At 40.1% G+C, this 23,506-nt stretch overlaps 1 pseudogene; it reads right to left on the bottom strand.

The window, feature by feature from the left end:
- Positions 1 to 4,915: 4,915 nt before the first annotated feature.
- Positions 4,916 to 22,366, bottom strand: LOC127669191 (E3 ubiquitin-protein ligase UHRF2-like; annotated as a pseudogene).
- Positions 22,367 to 23,506: the final 1,140 nt, after the last annotated feature.

The raw sequence follows: 23,506 nt of genomic DNA, 5'->3' as shown, positions 1-23,506 counted from the left end.
ACAAAAACAAACAAGGGAAAAATAAGAAGCACACACATACAAATGAAAATAAAACAATGAATCAAAAAACAAAACAATAGCCAACAAAAGGCAAAAAATAATAAAGAAATAGCAAAGCAAAATGAAACAAAAAATCCCATGAAAATACCACTGAGTTTGTCCTGTGTTGGTCAACTGTTTCTGGGCATGGGGCCTGACCTGAATTCTGATTGATATACCCACTGGAGAACACTGATTTTTGCTTTGCCAGTAAGTGTCAACTGCAGACGGATTATTAGTTAGGGGTAAATAAGATCCCATGTCTACTTCTCCTTCTCAGTGCTGTGACCCCCATCTGGCTTGAAGCTGTGCAGGACATATGTGTGCTGCCACAGTTTCTGTGAGAACTTTGTGAGCTCATATGTGCATTAGTGCTGTTGAATCTGGGGGACACTGCTTCGTTGGAATCAACCATGCCTCTGGCTCTTACAATCTTTCCATCTCCTCTTCTGAACGGCTCCCTGATCCCTGAAGGGAAGGGTTTGGTGACAACATTTTATTTAGAATGAAGAGGGCTTATGGGACTTTCGGGGAGTGGGGAGCCAGAAAAGGGGAAATCATTTGAAATGTAAATAAAGAATATATTGAATAAAAAAAAAAAAAGAATGAAGTCCCAAGTCTCTCGCTCTGGGCATATTGTCCAGTTGGGTCTCCGTGTTAATTTCTACAACTATAAAAGTAAGGCTGTGTGAGCTGAGTGAGGCACTGGTCTATGACTATAGCAATATTTCATTAGGAGCTATTTTCTTGTCATGTTCCTTTAGCATATTAATAATAGTAAGTTTCCCCCTAGGTCTGTGATCTATCTAGTTTCAGGGTTGGTCTACCATAGCCATGTCAGGCATGTGTTCCATCTCAAGGAATGGGCCTTAAGTCCAACCCAAAACTGGTTGCTTACTCCCAGTAACATCTGTGCCACTACCACATCTGTATATCCGGCAGGCAGGTCACTGTCACAGGTTTATATAATCAAACCTATTTTTCTCTATGTCTATTTCCCAGATCTACACTCAGAATTTTTAATTATGCTGGAACTGAAACACAAATATTTGTACTTACTAGGCAAGCTAACATTAAGCTACGTTCTCAGACTGGGACTCATATTTAGAACAGTGGTATGTACACACGCAACTCAGCCCACTCAGCTATGCTGTCACGAGCCCTGGAAACATACACACAATGTATACTCCAGCCACCCAAGCCAGAAATAATGATGCTAATTGATAGATTTTGTGTATCACTATCAGCAGTGAATAGTAATTAAATGAAGCCAAGGATGGTGGTACACACTTGTAATCCAAGAACTTGGAAAATGGAAGCAGGAGAACGCCACCTTTGTGGCCATTCTGGGCTACATAGCAAGTTACAAAACACTTTGGGGTTGTAGCATGTAGTTTTGTCTACATTGCTTTAAGTTTCTGGTGAGTCAGAGATATCTTTGATCCTCGAATATAACACACACACACACACACACACACACACACACACACACACACCAGTTAATCTTGAAATGCCTGACTGGGCACCTCAAAACCTTTCCCTTCTACCCTAGGCCCAGTCAGGGAAGTGGCCATAGACCACATGCTTGGGAACTCACATGGCCGGTTGGCTTCATCTCCTCTACTACTGTGTCCCCTTCTCCTCTTCTCCAGTCCTGTTTATTCTCTCTGTGTCCGGACCTCTCAGTGTCTGGTCTCCTGCTCAGCCATTGGCTACTGGCAACTTTATTCATAGATCAAAAAACCAATTGGGTGGTGAGGACCTTCAACATCAGTAAACATAGATTCCCAACCAAAGCATCAGAGCCACCTCCTCTCATGGGGTACATAGTGAGACTTCATCTTAGAGAAATTAAAATAGCATACAGCACAATATTATTCTTTATGGGATTCAAATGTGGCATGGTTTGATCAAAGTTTGAAAGTTAAATGCTTTCCCCAGCTCTTTATCCATACCATTTAGCATTGGAAGATGCTATGCAGGCTGTAAGGAAAGAAACTTAATCAGCAATTACCCAACTGTGAACACTACAAACCACAATAACAACCTAGTATGCAAGATGCACCCACTGGGGCACTAGCAGCATAAATATGGGGATAACCAACCACACTCTGCTTGGATCCGAACGAAGTCTACTCCACAGAAATGTTATGCTTGGTATTGTAAATTGGATCAAAAACACATAGCTAGGGAGATGATAGAGGGGGATTTAACTAAATCAGAATGATGCCAACTGCCTTCAAATTATTGATGTTTCTATCTATAGACAGACGCTAGCATGTAGTACTTCTCAGAAGCCTCTCACTCAAGTGAACAGTAGTGAATGTAGAGATGTATGGCACTGTACGCTGCTGAGAGCGTATGATAAATGAGCATAGAGCTATGAACAAGATATTTATACCATCTCCTCTAGGGCTCCAAGAATACTGTGGACAAGGGACCAGGAAGCACAAAAGAGCTGAAGACAAGGAGAAGAACTCTTGAAATGCTGAGGGTCTGGCACAACCATTGCCATCATGGGATCACAGTGTCCACAGTGACCCCCATAAGACAGGGACAGTCAGCAGTGAACGACAGATCTGAGGTGACCGCATGAGTCTCTACTCCTTGCTGAGTTGTTGGATGTTAACAGATCAGAGGGGAGGGGAGGCTGTTAACGATCTTCAGTTATGGACCTACTGGTGAACTGACCAAGCTCCGGTACTTAGTTTCAGATCCATGGTCACACAGATGGCCTTGGGTAAACACTGTGGGACACAAAATAAACAAAATGTCATGCACACGGGAAATGAACTTGAAGGGAGAAGGGTTGGGAGGGAGATAAAAGAGGGTGGAGGGGGAGCAATCGGAAGGTGTTATATACATGCATGAAACTCTCAAAGAACAAAGTAAAAGTAAACTTGAAATGTAGATGAACATAAAATTATAATTAGTAGTGCCCCATTTTGTGTATATTTTTTTCCTTCTTTCTTTCAGCCCAATAAAAATTCTAAGGCATGTTTTCTTGTTCATCATCAAGAGCCCAACACGAACAACACGTTTCAGATATCTCTGTCCTTGAACTTGGTTGTGTCTCTTCCTCCTGTCTTCGCTACTAAGTAATCCTGCAAGAGTGAAATTTGTATTAGCGAGACAGTAAACCTTCCTGTACTCAGCTTCCCGCACTCACCTGTGAAGCCCCTTCAGCATGTTTGGGCTTCGTGCTAAGCAAGCCTATTTTTCATTAATTGCTTCCTAGGCAAAGAGAGGGGTTGACTTTTTCTGGAATGCTCTTGAAGTTTCTAGAAGACACGAGGCCATGACCACTGTCCTCGTGGAGCAACTGAGGCTTTACTGTAGGAAGCCACATTTACAAGACACACACATTCCCAACAAAGACTGGGTCAGACTTTACATTTAGGTTTTAATTTCTCTTATATTTTATAGCACAAATAGTCCCGTATCAAAGGACGTTTGAACTAGGTTCTAAGTTAGCACATAGAGGTCAGCTGGGAGAGTCACATGATGGGAACTGTTCGTTTAACTGTCAGTAAGACCTGACACAATTGTAGAAAATTCCAAATACTTTGTTGTTTGCATAAGGGGTGGTGTTAGAAGTTTGGAATGAGTTGACCAATAGTATAAAATATTTAATGAAGATTTCATGCATGTGCATTACATTCACATTTGGTAAAAGAATCACACAGTTATTTTACCCTGAGGTCATAAAGTAAAAGATGAGATATTATCTTGTTAAACATTAAAATTGTATTTTTTGCTCTAAAACTCTAAAAACAATTTTTTGCTTATAAGAGTACATTTATGTTACCACTTCTAATTACTTATATAAGTAAGTGAATAAAAAATATTTTTAATGTCTATGCTTTTATTCATAAGTATTGAGTAATACTGAAACATAAATATTAGCACTTGTGAAATTATTTTTTCTGATCATAAAATATTTATTAATGTATATTCTTCTTCTTCTTTTTTTTTTTTATTTATTTATTTTTTTTTTTTTGGTTTTTTGAGACGGGTTTCTCTGTGTAGCCCTGGCTCTTCTGGAACTCACTCTGTAGACCAGTCTGGCCACAAACTCAGAAATCTGCCTGCCTCTGCCTCCCAAGTGCTGGGATTAAAGGCATGCACTGCCACTTAAGAAATATAGTGAATATAGAATGTAGGATCACCATGTGAAGCAATTTTAATCTCCTCAAAGCCAGCGCAGTCTTCCTAAACTGCAGATGGAGACCACTAGGAGGAATTCCTGTGTGCCAGATGAGGACAGGGCAGTTTTTCAGGAACATTTACTATTAGAGCTTCTGACACCTCTGTCATTGCAAGAGAACACATTACACTAATACAGGAACGATGCATTCATATTGTTCTCACTAGTCATTAGTGGTCAATTTGCATAAAACACCAGAAAAAAGTCACAATGGAGATCACCAAGGAGTTAAAAAATGAACATGTTCTTGCAAAGCACGCAGTGTAATGGAAACAGATATTTTAAAAAGTAGTATGCATAGCATAGAAGCTGCCCTCATTCCATCACTCTTCTTCTTTCCTGGAAAAGCAAAGTACAAGGAACAGGCACAGCTAATACTTGGAAGGCAATGTGTAGCTAAAATTTCATTTAACTAATTAGTCAATGATTTTTAAAATCCCTGTAAATCTTTTCTGTCCTGAGGTAGTTGCAAAAGAAATTATAAATTGGGTAATTAACTACAGTGGAGGCTTTAAGTCTTCGTTCGTGAAAATGAATTGTTACTGAGAAGAACTACCTTTTGCTATCTAAAAGACAGTTGAGAATGGGCCTCTTACTACACACACAGGAGGAGGGCTGTGGGAAAGAGGTACTGCTGCTTCCAGAGGAGAGACATGGTCCAATGCTGCTTTATCCCTCCCACTCATTGTTACACTTGTTACTATCCAAAACTCCACCAGGAACAATACAGATGCACGCAGATCTCTGGCCTTTGTTGTAGCCAGGGAAGAACAGGTCAAACAGAGTTTGGAGGGCCTCATTTAGAATCATAAGGTAATTTTGCTCGAGATCATGCCTGCAAGCAGGGCAGGAAAGGAGCACCATAAGCAAACCTCACAGACGTTATGAAAGCATTCTCTTGTGACGCGCTGGTAAACTAGTTCTTGGCAGCACATACACATAAAAGACTGTTCCAATTTCTTCAGAAAATTTGGTCCTTCTACAAAAGATGCAAGCACTTCATCCCATAGCTTCTAGTTCTAACAGTCTTCTCTGATCAGGCCTTGCTGCTGAGGCGTAAGCTGGAGGGCCTCTACTGTGTCCGTTGAATCTGATGCCTTCAGCACTTCGGAGTCACTTGGACACTCATCATCTGAAGCTGGCCTTTTGGTGCCATCACTGGCCTACTTCTTTGACTGTCCCTTGGTCTTCTTCCCTTCCTTATCTGAGGGGTAACCTGCTGGATACCACAATTGCAGACACAGTTTCCTTGGTCGTTAGATTCCTTCTGAGGTGCAAGAAGCAGGTTCAGAATCATCTCTTCTTAAAAGGTAATGCCAAACCAAGAAGCCGTGGCTGGTCAGCCAGTATCTGACTACCTTGAAAATGCCATCATATCTGTTGTCTTCATCTGGAGCATATTTGCTGATCTTCCTCCTTTTAAAACTGCTTATCACTCTGACCGGTTTACCAGCTCCCCTGTTCCCAGACTCTGCTCCAATTTTATCTTCCAATGGAGCATCGCAGTTTAGGGCCAATGCCCTGTTCATGTTTGTTAGTGTCTGATGAGCTGGTGGAGCACCAATTCTTTTATTACCAGCAAGATTGTTACCACCGCTTCCAGGATGCATGAACTCATCACCTTGGTCCACTTCATTATTGCTGCGACCATGAATTCCATCAACATGAGGCCTATGAACACCTGCTTCGTTCACCTGAACTCTGAATCTCCAAGGTGATCCAACAGCAATACCAGGGAGAGGTCCATAACGATTCGAAGGGGCAATAGTACATTCTTTTGTACGAGCAGCACAAGCCGATCCCCTGCCCCAGTCCCTCCGGCTCTCCGTACTGGATGAGGGCCTCTTTGCTGTCTTCTTAACTTAGCTTGAGTAGTACTCCATTGTGTAAATATACCGCATTTTCTGTATCCATTCCTCCTTTGAGGGGCATATGGGTTCTTTCCAGCTTCTGGCTATTATAAATAAGGCTGCTATGAACATAATGGAGCACGAATCTTTATTGCATGCCGGGGAATCCTTTGGGTATATGCCCAGGAGAGGTATATCAGGGTCCTCTGGAAGTCTCATGTCCAGTTTTCTGAGGAACCTCCAGACTGATTTCCACAGTGGTTGTACCATCTTACAGCCCCACCAGCAGTGGAGGAGTGTTCCTCTTTCTCCATATCCTCGCCAACACCTGCTGTCTCCTGAGTTTTTGACCTTAGCCATTCTGACTGGTGTGAGGTAAAATCTCAGGGTTGTTTTGATCTGCATTTCCCTAATGACTAATGATGTTGAGCACTTCTTAAGGTGCCTCTTGGCCATCTGAATTTCTTCAGGTGAAAATTCTTTGTTAAGATCTGTACCCCATTTTTAATAGGGTTATTTGGTTCCCTGGGGTCTAACTTCTTGAGAGTTCTTTGTATATATTGGATATTAGCCCTCTATCAGATGTGGGGTTGGTGAATATCCTTTCCCAAATGGAAAGTCCCTTCTGGGACTTTATTCAAAGGTGGACTCAGGCAGCCATCACCCAGAAGCTGCAAATTCCTGTTTCTCTCCACACTTAGGACAAGAACACATGTGACATGTCTTATCTGGGTCTCTACCACACAGGTTACATTCAGGGTCATTTTCCTTAGAAACTTCACATCCTCAAAGGAAATAGGATGGGCTGCAAGCTTCTCAATCTTGAAGATTTCATCGACAAACATCACCCTGCAGACATTTAATGTTCCTTCAGAACCCCCCAGAAAAACTTTCACACGACCTTCCTTTTTGGTCCTTGATAATTGTCTTCAGTGTGGTAATTTCAGCATCATATTAAAATCCTCTTTGGCATGGATTTCCTACATTGTAATTAACCATTACCACATCACCAACATTTAGTTCATTACATTTTAAAAATGGTCCTTGCCCGTAGTCGAAGATCCTTACCATTCATTTCTAGTGTAGCACTTTCTGGGTATTCATCATACACCATATTATAAATAACGTTTTCGGCAGCAGCAGCTGGGTCTGAATTAGACGTAGAGGGTGCGTTGTTCTTTATTTGTGTTCTCTTTGGAATTATGATTTACATTTCCACTAGTGTTGTTTTGCCCACCAGAAGTCTAGTAACACTACATGCATGCACTTCAAACCAAGCACCAAGGCCGACATCTCTGGCACCCATCAATTCATTTACCTTAAATAGTCCAAAGCCAGGGTCAATAAGACAAGTGTGGGCTGGCTGGAAGATTCGCCTCCTGCTGTTTTCTTTTCTTCAGGCAGATTATTAGAAGAGGGTTTAACATGAACATCACTCTGCTTAGATGTGCTTGGAAGACTGGAGTCTGGACAAACTAGCAGCTGAACTATATCATTCAGTCCAACGTCATAGTCAAGTAAAGTATATCCTTTTCCCAACTATGACTGTTTAAAACCACGAGGATCGAGTTCATCCTTCTCTTCCTCCATCTTCCTTCTCCTTATGAAATTATTTGCGGTTAATTTTTTTTTTAATACCAAAGAGTAAAAATACAATTTCCCGCTAGGTGGCAGTATAATCCTCAAATTGTTTTGCAAGCCGGTGCTTAAGGAAATTCCTGGGCGGTAAAGAGGGTGAATTATCTTTCTGTTCTTAATAAGTCACAGTTTGTATTCTGAAATTCAGGTACGTCCATTTACTCTCCCCCTGTCTGTTAGTGAGAACTTCTAAGCATACTCTTCTCTCATGTCAAAGGAAAAGTGAGACTTTTCTTTTTTGCCCAAGTTTAAAGGACACGGAATCAATTCATGAATTCAAGGTCACTATCCCAAACCCTGCAGGAGCAGCTTGAAAGCTTTCTGTCCACAGCTTTCTACTTCAGCACGCTTGCTTTGTTATTTTTTTCCATGACTTTTCTAAGTTCTAGACATTGAAATGGGCTATTATAGCATAACCTTTTCTTGGTTTCCTGTTAAAACAGTGCTTGTCCAGCAATGAAGGCACACTCCTCTGCCTTAGCTCCTCACTGCGAAGGTTATAGATATCTGTCACTGTGTTATATTAAATTATATATTAATGATATATAATTAATATTTTATATTAACATGGTGACATATATCACTATATTATATTTAACCTTATTTTCTGTGACAACCCAGTGTTGAGTTCATTCATAAAATGAAGTTATTTATAATTTCCTGCATCTCTGCTGTGGATAGTTAGGTCGTTTTTAAATCTACCCGCGATAATTATTTATAGGGTATTCTGTTGTACATGGATTCTGCTATCTGCTTTAATTCGATGTTTAGATAGTGATATTTCTCAATAAGTAGTTCTTGAGTTTACTATCAGTCACCCACTAAAACCATCCAAAGGGATGGGACAGTACTGTTCTACTCAGGTACAACTAATTGGATTTAAGGACATTGTTCAAGAGAAGGAAACAGTTTGAACAAGGTGTGGTCCTTCATACTTTGATTTCTGTGATTTAGTGTAAGTGTGTGTGTGGGGGGATTGTACATATTCGTGTACATGTGTGTACATGTGGGGTCAGGTATGTGTGCTCATGTAGGGTGTGCATGTAAGGGCCAGAAAGCAACTTCGAGTGCATTTGCATTGCCAGAAAGCAACTTCGAGTGCATTTGCATTGCCACGGTTGTCTCTGCCCAGACGTAGCCACTCAGGGCAGGCTTGGCTGCCTGGCAGTGAGCTTCCTGTGTCTGTTGACCCTGCCTCTCCCCCCAGCACTGAGGTTGCAAGTGCCATAGTCGCACAAGACCAGAGTAAGAGACATGGTGACCCGGGAAGGGGAAATCAATCGCGAGACCCCACTTTAGGCAAAGCGAGGACTGAGGACTGAGGACTAGGCCTGCGGAGAAGAGAAATAGACGCTGTCGGGAGATCCTTCCTAGTTGGTTATCCATTACCAAGTGGTCAATCCCACATCATACATGTAAAACCAAGTGTAAAATAAACTCAGCGGCTTGTGCTTATAATTTATGCATTTATTTATATGAACCACAATGAAGACGAGATCTTGAGTTTGAGAGGAATCAAGGGGGCAATAAAGAAGGAGCACAGGGGAAGGGAGAGAGGGAGACTGGGTGGAACTACATTTTAATTTTTCGAAATTGCAAATAATAACTCAGATTAGAAAAGCAAAAGAAAGCATCCAGTAGAAAAAAGATAGTCTTTTCAACAAATGGTGCTGGTTCAATTGGAGGTCAGCATGCAGAAGAATGCGAATGGATCCATTCTTATCTCCTTGTACTAAGCTCAATTCCAAATGGATCAAGGACCTCCACATAAAACCTGACACACTGAAACTAATTGAAAAGAAACTGGGGAAGACCCTGGAGGGCATGGGCACAGGGAAAAGTTCCTGAATAGAACACCAATAGCTTACGCTCTAAGATCAAGAATTGACAAACGGGACCTCATAAAACTACAAAGTTTCTGTAAGGCAAAGGACACTGTCAAAAGGACAAAACAGTCAACCAACAGGTTGGGAAAGGATCTTCACCAAACCCTCTGACAGAGGGCTAATATCTAATATATACAAAGAACTCAAGAAGGTAGAACCCAGAGAACCAAATAACCCCATTAAAAAGTGGGGTATGGAGCTAAACAAAGAATTTTCACATGAAGAACTTCGGAGGGTTGAGAAAAACCTTAAGAAATGTTCAACATCATTAATCATTAGGGAAATGCAAATCAAAACAACGCTGAGATTTCACCTCACACCAGTCAGAATGGCTAAGGTCAAAAACTCAGGAGACAGCAGGTGTTGGCGAGGATGTGGAGAAAGGGGAACACTCCTCCACTGCTGGTGGGATTACAAGATGGTGCAACCACTTTGGAAATCAGTCTGGCGGTTCCTCAGAAAACTGGGCATGACACTTCCTGAGGACCCTGCTATATCACTCCTGGGCATATACCCAGAGGATTCTTCAGCATGCAATAAGGACACATGCTCCACTATGTTCATAGCAGCCCTAATTGTAGTAGCCAGAAGCTGGAAAGCACCCAGGTGTCCCTCAACGGAGGAATGGATACAAAAAATGTGGTATATTTACTCAATGGAGTACTATTCAGCCATTAGAAACAATGAATTCATGAAATTCGTAGACAAATGGATGGAGCTGGAGAACATCATACTAAGTGAGGTAACACAGTCTCAAAAGATCAATCATGGTATGCACTCACTGATAAGTAGATATTAGCCTAGAAACTTTGAATACCCAAGATATAATCCACATATTAAATGAGGTCCAAAAAGAATGGAGGATTGGCCCCTGGTTCTGGAAAGACTCAGTGCAACCAGAACAAGGAAGTGGGAAGGGGTAGATGGAGGAACAGGTGGAGGGAAGAGGGCTTATGGGACTTGCGGGGAGTGGGGACCCAGAAAAGGGGAAATCATTTGAAATGTAAATAAAAATATATCAATAAAGAAAAAAATTAAAAAAAAAGAAAAGCAAAAGAAGCCGGGTGGTGGTGGCGCACGCCTGTAATCCCAGCACTCTGGGAGGCAGAGGCAGGCGGATTTCTGAGTTCAAGGCCAGCCTGGTCTACAGAGTGAGTTCCAGGACAACCAGGGCTACACAGAGAAACCCTGTCTTGAAAAAAACAAATTCAAAAAAAAAAAAACCCCAAAACCCAAAAAACCAAAAAAAAAAAAGGCATGAGTCATTGTGCCTCACCTGGAACTTATACCAAACTTCACATCCTCTTGGTTGCACTTTGTTTCTTAACAAATATTAACAACCTGGGGCTCTGTGACTCTGCTTCACCATGTGCTTGCATGCCGTAAAACAGCATTCATTTAGGCTTTATGAACTCTGCTTCTTCTACAACTATTGCTTCATCAGCCAGCATCTCAACCCTGAGCATCGCTGCTGTCCCATCTGGAAGGACCGACCTTTCCCGTCACATCCCCAGCCTTCATAAGGATTCTCATTTTAGAACATTCTACAGTGTTTGCTTTATTGTTCTTTGATTTTCTAGTATCTGTACTAAGTAATGCAGGGACTTATTGAAAGTGGGATTTATTAACATTTTTATTCTTAAACAAAATGTATTTTTGTATAAAAATGGAAATAATAAAGCATAGCAGACGAAAGTCTACCTGGCCATGCAGCGTTTAGGGGGAAATGTTATAGATGTGTGTTTTTTTCTATCTATCTATCATCTATCTATCTATCTATCTATCTATCTATCTATCTATCTATCTATCTATCTATCTATCTACCTACCTATCTATCTATCTATCTATCTATCTATCTATCTATCTATCTATCTATCTATCTAAGTTATGAAAGAATTATACTTATTCAACTTATTCTTTCTTCATACAATGCATGCAGGGACATTAAATACCTATTCCTGTAAATTTACCTTCACTTTAGAATGTTTTTAAAAACCATTTTTCATTGAGAAAGTGTACCATAACTTATTTAGTTGTATATGTTTAAATTTTCAATTTTCAAAGCTTTCTGTTATCTGAGGATGTTGTAAAGAACACCTTGTAAATATGTCTCTGTATAGGAGAGAACCTGTTTTTAGAGGTTTAATTTTGTAACTGTGGGATTTCTGAATCAGAGGCTTCCTCCAGATAGGTTTAGTGAATCTATCACTAAGCCTCGTCCTTCCATCTATATTGTATGGTAATTTCTATGTCCTCGCTTAGGCACCAGTCATGCTAAGCACACCTGATTCCTGTTCATGTGCGAGCTGTTGCAATGCACTCTTTTCTCCTTGTCACATCTTCTTTCATCTTACTGGTGGAATAGGTTTGTGACACAAGCAGAACCTTTTCACTTGGCTGTCTGTAAGATGGTTTATTCTTTCTGTCTCTTTTTCTTCATGTTAAAACGGTGTACAGCAAGGACATGCGGGAAGTGTACGTATAAAATTCCAGAAATCTTTTGCTCAACTGCACTGTGTGTGAGCCGCTGTTCTAGTAGCAGGTCACCTGTGTGTGTGTGTGTGTGTGTGTGTGTGTGTGTGTGTATTCATTTCTACTTGTGTGAGCATAAGCAGGATACTCGACCCTGCTGTTCCCCAACTTCCTCTTTAGAGTTATACCACAAGATTGTTGTGAAAACAAAGGCTATAGTGGTGATGACAGTAATAATATTTTGAATAGTGAGGTACAGCTTCCAAAGTACTTTAATGTTCATTATCTTTAAAAAATGTTTAGATCTACTTTTTATTTTATGTACATAAGTGTTTTGGCTTCATGCATGTATGTGCACCGCATGCATATCTAGTGTCTATGGAGACTAGAAGAGGATATCAGATTTTCTGAAACTGGAGTTAGGGATATTGTGCGTCCCTGTCCTGGGGATGCTGCTACCGAACCCAGGCCCTCCGCAAGAGCAAGTGCTCTTAACAGCAGAACCGTCCCTCTTGCCCTTTGCATTATCTTTGATCTTTATAATAAGCTCATATGATAGGCCAAATGCATGTTATAGTTTCTAACATTGCAATTATGTATCTCCCAGTGTATTTACACACCATCCTATGCATACATGTGGATATCAGAGAACAACGTAAGGGAGGCACTTTTCTCTTTCTACTATGTGGGTCTCAGGGAATCAAAGTCTGGTCAGTAGACTTGATTGCAAATTCCTTTAATAGTGAAGCCATCTTATCTACTCCTAGGAAGTAGTTTTACTAGCCTGCCTGCTTTCTTTTCTTCCTTCCTTCCTTCCTTCCTTCCTTCCTTCCTTCCTTCCTTCCTTCCTTCCTTCCTTCCTTCCTTCCTTCCTTCCTTCCTTCTTCATTCCTTCCTTTCTTTCCATTCTTCCTTCCTTCCTTTCTTTCCCTTTTCCTTCTTTCCTTCCTTTCTTTTGTTTCTTTTAAATCTAACAGTGCTGTTGAAAATTGGTAGGAAAATCAGAGGAATTTCTTTGAGACATTAAAGGAGCTACTTTAATAGAATGCCAAGGGAGAAAATTAAAAATGTTTTCCTGGCAAGGAACTGCCATAGACACATTTTTCCTTCTGATATCTCCAGGATATCTGTGAGAGGAACTCAGACCAGCAACCAACCCTTTCTTTTCACATTTCTTACCCAAACTCTTTGTATCTGAATTTAGAGAACAATATAACTATGAGGAAATAAAAGACTCTGTGATTTCCAAGTGTATATTTTATATAAATCGTGTTAATATATAGCAATTCAGCCTTCCCAGACCTGCTCACAATAGGTTAGAGTTTTCTTCTCTCTCTTCCCAGATACTGACTATAAACACAGAATTTGGACCTTACAAAAACCTGTTCTCAGTGATTCAGACACTGGCCCAATCATATTACCTCCAAGCAAAGTTCATTGTATTTTATAGGAAAACAAGAAAAGACTGTTTCAGTGTCTCAGAAAAGTTTTCTTACTTTTTTGACATCTTTGAGAAGTAAATGGCAAGTGATGTGTGCTGTGTGTGTGTGTATTTGTGTATGTGTGTATTTGTTTGTCTGTCTGTGTTTGTGTGTATGTTTGTGAGTGTGTAGACTTTTATGTGTTTGTGAGTATGTGTGTCTGTGCTTCTGTGTGTTTGTGAGAATGTGTGTCTGCGCTTGTGTGTGTTTGTATATGAGTATGCATATGTGTATGTTTGTAATTGTGTGTTTATGTGTGTTTGTGTGGGTATGTGTCTGTACTTGTGTGTGTGTTTGTGTATGTGTTTCTCTCTGTGTGTGTGTTTGTGTATGTGTATGTGTTTCTCTCTCTCTCTCTCTCTCTCTCTCTCTCTGTGTGTGTGTGTGTGTGTGTGTGTGTGTGTGTGTGTGTGTGTGTGTATGTGTGTGTGTGTGTGTTTAATTTTGGAATGCTGCTTGAAAGAAAAGAAAGCTCTGGCATTCACAGAAGCAGGAGCTGAATTCCAAAACTTAGGCTTCTTTTAGCTATTGACTTAAAACACAAAAACAAAAACAAAAATAAAACAAAGAAACTTCCACATTGTCTGTGTTCTTCACAAGCAGCGCAAGTAGAAAGCAAAGATCTAGTCCTTAAGTTCACTCTGGATGAAAACACCAGGGATGATTCTCTGTTGTTACCACATTCTCTGTGATAAACACTACTATTTTTTTTTATAAGGATCAAACACATTGCTAATTTAACTAGCATAGTTTAACATTTTGCCATGAAAGGAAATGTGATTTTGTACTGGATACTGGGACTATAAAGAAGAAATGTAAGCAAGTTAATAACTGATTTATAACAGAATCGATGGGTTTTGGTGTGGAGTCAGAAACAGTAACTGGAAGCCGAACAATTGCTGGAAATACAGGACATTAAATCAGATGCAGGACTACCCCTGTCCTGAAGGCCTCATGATGGATCTGGAGCTATAGAACTTAGACTCAGGGAAATTTTGCATAAATTCCATCCAGAGATTTCATGTTCCAAATTGGAAAGTAGAATGAATCATATGCAACACAAGAGCTTCAGTACTTACTGTAGCCTCAGACTCTGCAAATTCCAGGGTGGAGGTGTAGAAACACTTAGCATTAGTCACTGGTGAATCGTAGTTTTCATAGATATCTGCCAATCTATCTATCTATCTATCTATCTATCTATCTATCTATCTATCTATCTGTCTGTCTATCCATCTATCATCTGTCTGCTAACCCATCTATCTGTCCATCCAGCTATCATCATCTATATATCAACTATGTATCTATCTATCATGTATCATCTATTGATCATCTATCTATCATGTATTATATATCTACCTAAGATCTATTTATCTATCTATCTGTTATCTATCATCTATTATCTATTTATCTATCATCTATCTATCTATTTATTTTTTATCTATCATCTATTATCTATCTAACATCTGTCTGTCAATCCATCTATCTGTCCATGCAACCATCCATCATCTATTATATATCATCTATCTATCATGTATCATCTATTGATCATCTATCACCTATTATCTATCTACCTAAGATCTATCTATCTATCTATCTATCTATTATCTCTATTAATCTATCATCTATCTATCATCTGTCTGCCAATCCAACTATCTGTCCATCCATCCATCCATCCATCCATCCATCCATCCATCATCTATCCATCCATCATCTACTTATTATATATCATCTATCATGTATCATCTATGTATCTATCATCTATGTATTAATCTATCTATCTATCTATCTATCTATCTATCTATCTATCTATCTATCTATCTATCATCTATCTACCCTAAATATGACAATAGTGCATATTTGCCACCCTGCACACAGTTCAACTCCAAGTGAATGAAAGACGTCAACATAACGACAGATACCCTGAACCTGAAGGAAGAGTAAGTAAGGACTAGCCTTGCACTCACTGGCACAAGAAATGACTTTCAGAACAGAACACCATTAGCAGAGGCCCTAAGATTAACAAATAATAAATGAGACCTCACAAAACTGAGAAGCTGTGCGTGATAAAGGACGCTATCACTTGGACAAAGCAGCAGCCTGCAGAATGGGAAAAGATCTTTACCAATTACACACCTAATAGAGGGTTAATAGCTAAAATATATAAAGACCTTTAAAAATTATACACCAAGAAAAGAAATAACAATTAAAATGGGGAACAAAACTAAATAGACAGTTCTTAAAAGATAAAACACAAATGTCTGAGAAACACTTAAAGAAATGTTCACCATCCTTAGTCATCAGGAAAATTCAAATCAGAACTACTTTGAGATCTTATCTTATCAGAATGTCCAAGGACAATAAAACAAATGGCAACTCATGCTGGTGAGGATGTGGAGGCAGGAGAACACTTATCCTCTGCTGATGGAAGTGCAAACTTGTACAGTGACTATGGAAATCAGTGTGGTGGTTCCATAGGAATCTGGGAATAGATCTACCAGATATTTCACTATTGGGCAAATACTAAGGGACTCTCCCTGACTAGACAGACTCCTGTTCATCCATTTTTGATTTATTAATGTCCTATTCTAGTGGCCAGAAATTGGGATACATTTCCATTGTCCACCAGTAAATAAATAATGAAAATATGATACATTTATACAATGACATATTACCCTGCAATTAAAAAAATCAAAATATTAAATTATACATATAAATGGATAGAGCTAGGAAAAAATCATCCTGAGTGAAGTCACCTAGACTCACCAAAAATAAGTATGATACATATTCTTTCACATGTGAATGTTAGCTTTTAAACCTTCAATAGCCATGCTACAATCTGTATAACCAGGTGTAGGGGAGACTTGGAGGATCTCTTAAGAAAGGAGAAATAGAGCAGACACTTATGGAGAGTCAGGAACAGACTGGAACAGATAGGTTATACAGAGGAGGGAGAGAAAGAAAAATAAAATGAGGAGGGAAAACTAAAACCTAGGATTTTTTGAATCCTCAATGTCATCTTGAAACCTACTACTGCAGGGATTTCTTTTGATATCTAAACAGAAATAGCAGGCAGGGGGCAACATTCCAACAAGACATCTTTTGTCAAAAAGTAAAACTGCCAGTGTCAGGAATGGGTTACATCTAATTGAGTTATTGGCCAAAAGATCCCTCCGGAAACACCCAAACAACTTGGGCTATTAATTACTATTCACAAACAAATAAGTTTCTATCACTGAAGACAAAAATTACATATCTCATTGAACATGAAAGAGTTGAACTAGAGTTTTATCCCTACTAACTAGTATTCCTAGTGCTAGTGCACTCTGTATTCTGTCAGAAAAGAAAGGGAACCAACAACCCAGCTATAAACCCTGTGACCTATAATGGTGACCTGCCTGCATGGTAAACTGTTACAGCAGTGACACAAACATCGAAGGAGGAACCAAATACCCTCTGATTGGATTTAAGGCTCACTTCATGAGATGGAATCCATGTCTGATGCTGTTTTAATGGCCAAGAACTTGAAATTAAGCAGGTTATGGGCCTAGTAGAAGACAAAATACTATTGTTCTGTGAAAGAACACACAAGTAAAATGATTCCTTACAACATTTTGCTATGTCCATAGATCAGTGTCCCACTCAGCTATAATCAGAAAAGATTCCTCTTGTAATAGATGGGAACTAATACAGAGACCCACAACTGGACAATGTGGAAAGACCAAGAGACTTTGGAACACTCAATCCTAAAAGAGATTTCTTCATTAAGCTCCACCCACTGACCCAGGGCTCAGGGAGATATGCACAATAGGAGTCAGAAAGAGAGTAAGACCCAGAAAAAAAATGGATGGACCAAGAAAACTGTGTCTTTCAGACACAGCAGGACTAATGCACTTATAGAGATCGTGGCAGCATGCACAAAAGACTTCTGTAGGTTCAAGCCAGAAGGCATCACAGGGCTGAGAGGAGGAACTGGATGTGAGCTCTTATCTCTAACCAAGAAGCTATCTCCAATTGACAACCACTTGCAAATGAAAAGTCAGTTTTCTCCAATGGCATCTCACTGGGTATATAAACTACACTTTAGGCTAGGTCCTATGGCCAGCAGTAGATAGCCAACACAAGGTAAGCTCAATGCTGGTTTTGTAGGCTTTTTTTTCTTCAATTGTTTTTTTTTAATGGTTTTTGATTTTCTGGTTTTATAGATTTGTGTGTGTATGTATGTGTGTGTATGTGTGTGTGTATGTGTGTGTATATATGTGTGTGTATATGTGTGTGTATGTGTGTATGTGTGTGTATGTGTGTGTATGTATGTGTGTGTGTATGTGTGTGTGTGCATGTGTGTATGTGCATGTGTTGCCTCTGTGTGTATGTATTTGTTTATGTCTTATGCCTTTTATTTTTTTTAAACTTTCTGTTTGCTTGCCTTTTTATGTTTTCATGTTTGTTTTCTACAGAAAGAAAGGAGGTATGAATTGAATAGGTGGAGGAGTTCTGGGAGGAGACAGGAAAGAGAAGGCATGATCAGAATCCATTTTATGAATTTTAAGTAATAAAAGTAATCTGGAACAAAGCAAAGAAGAATCAGACAAAAGAAGTAAAATGAGTTGGTTGAATAGAAATGTAGCTTTGAGCTCTGGAACTCACATTTTACTTCATGTTTCATGGCTTTGAAAGTCATTCCTGAATGATAAAGTTCTGGGGCGGGGACTAGTAATTTTAGCCTTTGCTGTGCACAGGCTTGAGTGCTGCTTGTGTCTTCATCACTGTTGCAGTATAGTCGAGCAGCACCTTCCTGTGCTGGTTAAAATTTATGTTAGTCAACTTGTCACAACCTAGAGTCATTTGGAAGGAAGGAATCTCAACTGAGGACTTGCCATGATCAGATTGGTCTGTGGTCCTGTCTGTAGAGATTGTTTCAGTTGATGATTGATGTGGGGAGGGAGGCAGGAGAGCACTTAGCCTATTGTGGCTGGCACCATAAACAGCCAGGTTGTCCTGGGATGAAATAGAAACAACCAGAAAACATCCAGTGAGCAACCCAGCAAGCTACCAATGGTGTCTGCTTAAGTTCCCGCTTTAGTATTTCTGCCCCAGAACCCCTTTGTATAATGAACCTGGAAGTGTAAACTGAAATAAATCGTTCCAAGATGTAAGTTTCTTATATCTTTAGTCACTATTTTACTTTTGCTGGTACTTCGAGCACTGTGCAGTCAATTGGTTTTTGACCTCTGAGTGTTTGGAATTCTTATGGGGATACTGTAGTGTAAAAGGAGAAGTTTGAAAAGATGTCATTGAGTAACTCTGCAATTTGAGATTTTAATTACACTGAACTTTGCTCCTGAGAGCCTTATCAAACCTGAGCTGATCTGTGATTTCCTAACAATAAAAACTATGTGTGTAACTTAGATTACTTCTCACCCTATGTTTGTAATTAAATATTTTACTATCTGTATCCCTGTGGACAGGATAAGAGGATAAATATATGAATTATCCTGACACTAGATTCTAAGTGCACTGAATTCTAAATCAGCTAACTCTGACTAATAGCAAAATATTCATTTGTATAATGATTTTGGCTTTACCAGCATGATCTGTAAACAGCTGTCCAACTGCTGGCTAGTTGGGCTTCTGGGTGCTTTTTTGTGCATTTTTCTTGGTTTAATTTTCATCTTAAAAACATATTTTGGTATTACCTTTATAATGAAATCCTTTCTTTCAAAAGGATATTAAAAGGCTTATTTATTGTACACCCACTGACTCTAAAAACTTCAATAGTTAAAAGAAAATTATAAAGCAAAGCCATTGTCTTACTTGTCTGTTTCACATGGTGGCAAGAATGTGGTTTCAGCTTCAAATAATTTAAAACTTCATTCCTTACTCTACTGGAATAAAGTCTGGGAGCTCTGTGCCTGGAGTAAAGTTCACACCTTACGTGAAACAATATTGCTTTGTTCTGTGGCTGCCCCACTGCTGGGAATTTTGTTTTGTGTGACCAACTCAGGAATCTGGAAACAGTCTTTCAGCTTTGTCCCTATCAACAGGAGAAGCTGTTTTCATGTCAGCACAGTCAGCCAGTGAAGCCACAAACAGGATAGTCGTTTCTTAGCATTTTTCTGTGCATCAGGATACATTACTCCTTTAACAGTCTTACGAGACAGCATCAACACATTGGCCGTTAAAATTCTTACTATATATACACATTAGTATTTTGTCTATAGGTATATTGGTATACGATTTGTATATCTAGTATGTGAGGATATCAGAGTATGTCAGGTCTCCTTAAAAATAGAGTTGCAGACCATTGCAGGCCACCATGTAGATGGTGGGAACTGAGCCCCTCCTTTAGAAGACCAGCCAGTGCTCCAAATCATCGAGTAGCCTCTCCAGTTCAGTATCACCATATTGTATATGAGTATGTTCAGGATGAGTAATAAACCAGATCCAGACATCGCCACTAGTTTTATCTAAAAACATCTATTGCTTAGCAAGGAAGTAAAATCTATTTGTGAATGTAATCAGAGGTTACAAAGTTTTCCTTACTAGGAGAGTGGTACACTCAGAACTACTTGAAAAGGTCTGATCCACGTGATACATTTTGTGTGTTAGGAGGGAATCCTGAGCAGGGTCTTCCAGTAGCTGAGACATGACGATCTAAGAGGTGGCACTGGGGTCTTGGAAATGTTGATGTGCATAATGGCATTGACGGGACAACCAGGAGCCCAGACCTTTTCTTACAAAGTAATGCAAATTCTGGATGTAAACTTCTGAAAATACAGAATTTGCCAGTTATTTATTGCTATTTACATTTATGTTTGGTTTACACTTGATATATATGGGCACTCAGCAGACACTAGCTGAATAAATTAAGACAACCCAAGTAAATGCAGAGATGTATAATAAATGCTACAACAAAGGTGGAAATCAGTTTTATTAGAAAAGGAAATAGTTTCATTCTTTCTGGTGGATTTAACTATATCTCAGAGAGTCACAGGTAAAAAAAGACAGAATACAGACAGGAGGCCAGGCTTTGAGGACATGAAGCAGCATTGTGGGGGCTGTCACTAACACGTTTTTATTCTAAGATTACTGCATCTATAATCAAGGAGCAGAAGCTGGTGCTGAACTTGGAGATCCCAGACCTCAGGATAAGGTCCTTTGACTTACTGCAAGCTTTGGAATACACAAGGAACATGAAAAGCTCCCCATCTCCTTTCCCATGGAAGTAGAACTAGTGTAAATAAATACAGTTTATGACAAGATCTTTGTTAACAGTAAAATATCTGAGATCAGAGCCAAATCGGTGGCTGTTGCAACAATTTATGAAAGAGGCGATGAAGGATTTGATTAAGGAAGTGATGACAGCAGACAGTTTGTACAGCAGGGTGGGGTGTGTCTGTGTATGTGATGTGTCCTCCCACTCCTGTGTGTGTGTGTGTGTGTGTGTGTGTGTGTGTGTGTGTGTGTGTGAGGGGGGGCGGATAAGACTAGGTCACACTCTACAGTCCTAGATGGCCTGAAATTCACTATGTAGACCTGTTTGACTTCAAACTCACATATATCTACCTGCCTCTCTACTGAGTGCTGGAGTTAAAGGCATGTGCCATTATGACTGACAGGTAATGGAAAAGTTCCATTGGCTTGTTCTCAGGGACATCACAACTACTTATGTCATCATCTGCTCTCACTGTCACCAGGTGAGCCAGGTGTGTGGGGAGGATAAAAAGGATCTCTAGCCACCCTAGCTCTCTCGGTCTGTTCTCAGTATGTATTCCCTCTCTCTCCTCCTCTTCCCCCTCTCTCTGCCCTCATGGCTTTCTTTGTGTTCCCTGTCTACATGTCTACTTGTCTGCCTCTATCACTTCTCCAGGTCCGTCCTCCTCTCCCCTCCTCCAATAGACCTGTTTTACCCAGGTCTGTTGCATGACATAATTTCACAGGGACTCACCAAAGGTACCTCCCCTCTCAGAATTATATTTTGTAGCATTGCCCACTGTGGGTGCTGGACACTGAATTCTCGTCCTTTGCAAGAGCAAAAAGTTCTTGCCTACTGTTTTGTTTTGTTTATGACAAGGTCTCATATCTGTTTAAATGGTTAAACTTTTTTTGGATTCATTTATTTATTAATATTTGTTTGTTTGTGTATGGGTGTTTTGCCTACATGTAGATATGTATGTCATGTTCTTGCCCAGTGTCTTCAGAGGTTAGAAAAAGGTATTGGATCCCCAGGGCTAGAGTTACAGGTGTTTGTGAGTCATGATGTGAGATCAAACCCAAGTCTTCTGATAGAGCAACAGGGGCTCTTAACCCTGAGTCAAGCCCTCAGCCCTGTTTAATCTGCTCTTTAAAAGATAATAGCAGTACAAATATGGCATCCAAATTGTTACTACAAGCATTGACTATTGGTCCACCAAGCTCAAAATCTTACATCTGTGAAAATGCTTGATACTGTCTTTCAATTGTTTCTGCCACCTCAAGTTCAGCATTTTCCCTTCCACACTTCCTCTTTTAGCTCATATCATCTTCCAATAAATGGAATTAGAACCTTATAACTCATCCTTCACCAATGGATTGAGATAAATGGCCACTTCCTTTCCAGCTTGAGAATTTATATGTAGCCTCTTCCCTCTGCCCTGGACAGCTCTCAGCCTAGCCTACCTGCTCTTGGGGTTGGGGGCTGGGGGTCAGGTGGTGCAGAGTCAACAACACAGACTTCAGGAGCAGGTGAGAATGCTGCAGCAAGCTCATCTGAGCACCAATGCAAGCTCCTTTGACGCCCTCCACCCGTGCCCCCATTGGTTCAAAGAAAGCATCGCTTCTAAACAGCAGTTCCTAATTGGCTGGCATTGTTTGCACCAGCAATCCCCACTCTCTCAGGCAGTCCTCAATTAGGTCCTCCTGCAGGAGACGCTTTTACAGATGCACAGCCCGCCACCCCACCTGAGGCAGTCCTGCTGTTCCTGCTACAGTAGCCTCCTAACCAGATTCTAGTACTGACCCTGATTGCTCTCAATAAGATTATCTTTCACTTAGTATCGGAAAGATCTTTCTTTCTTTTTCTTTTTTCTTTTTTTATTTGATATATTTTTTATTTACATTTCAAATGATTTCCCCTTTTCTGGCTCTCCACTCCCATAAGCCCTCTTTCTTCCCCCTGTTCCTTCATCTATTTCTTCCCACTTCCCTGTTCTGGTATTCCCCTATACTGCTGCACTGAGTCTTTCCAGAACCAGGGGCCACTCCTCCGTTCCTCTTGGACATCATTAAATATGTGGATTATGTCTTGGGCATTCCACATTTCTAGGCTAATATCCACTTATTAGTGAGTGCATACCATGACTGATCTTTTGAGACTGGGTTGCCTCACTTAGTATGATGTTCTCCAGCTCCATCCATTTGTCCAAGAATTTCATGAATTCATTGTTTCTGATGGCTGAATAGTACTCCATTGTGTAAATATACCACATTTTTTGTATCCATTCCTCCATTGAGGGACACCTGGGTTCTTTCCAGCTTCTGGCTATTACAAACAGGGCTGTTATGAACATAGTGGAGCATTTGTCCTTATTGCATGATGGGGAATCCTCTGGGTATATGCCCAGGAGTGGTATATCAGGGTCCTCTGGAAGTATCATGTCCAGATTTCTGAGGAACCTCCAGACTGATTTCCAAGAACTTCTAGGGGAATCAGTATCCCAGACCTCAAACATTACTATAGAGCAATAGTGATAAAAACTGCATGGTATTGGTACAATGTCAGGCAAGTGGATCAATGGAATAGGATTGGAGTCCCAGAAATGAACCCACACACCTATTGTCACTTGATCTTTGACAAAGGAGCTGAAAACATCCAGTGGAAAAAAGATAGCCTTTTCAACAAATGGTGCTGGTTCAATTGGAGGCCAGCATGCAGAAGAATTCGCATTGATCCATTCT

The sequence above is a fragment of the Apodemus sylvaticus genome, chromosome 19 (assembly GCF_947179515.1).
Source record: "Apodemus sylvaticus chromosome 19, mApoSyl1.1, whole genome shotgun sequence".
Taxonomy (NCBI): domain Eukaryota; kingdom Metazoa; phylum Chordata; class Mammalia; order Rodentia; family Muridae; genus Apodemus; species Apodemus sylvaticus.
This window is presented reverse-complemented; position numbering and strand designations above follow the sequence as displayed.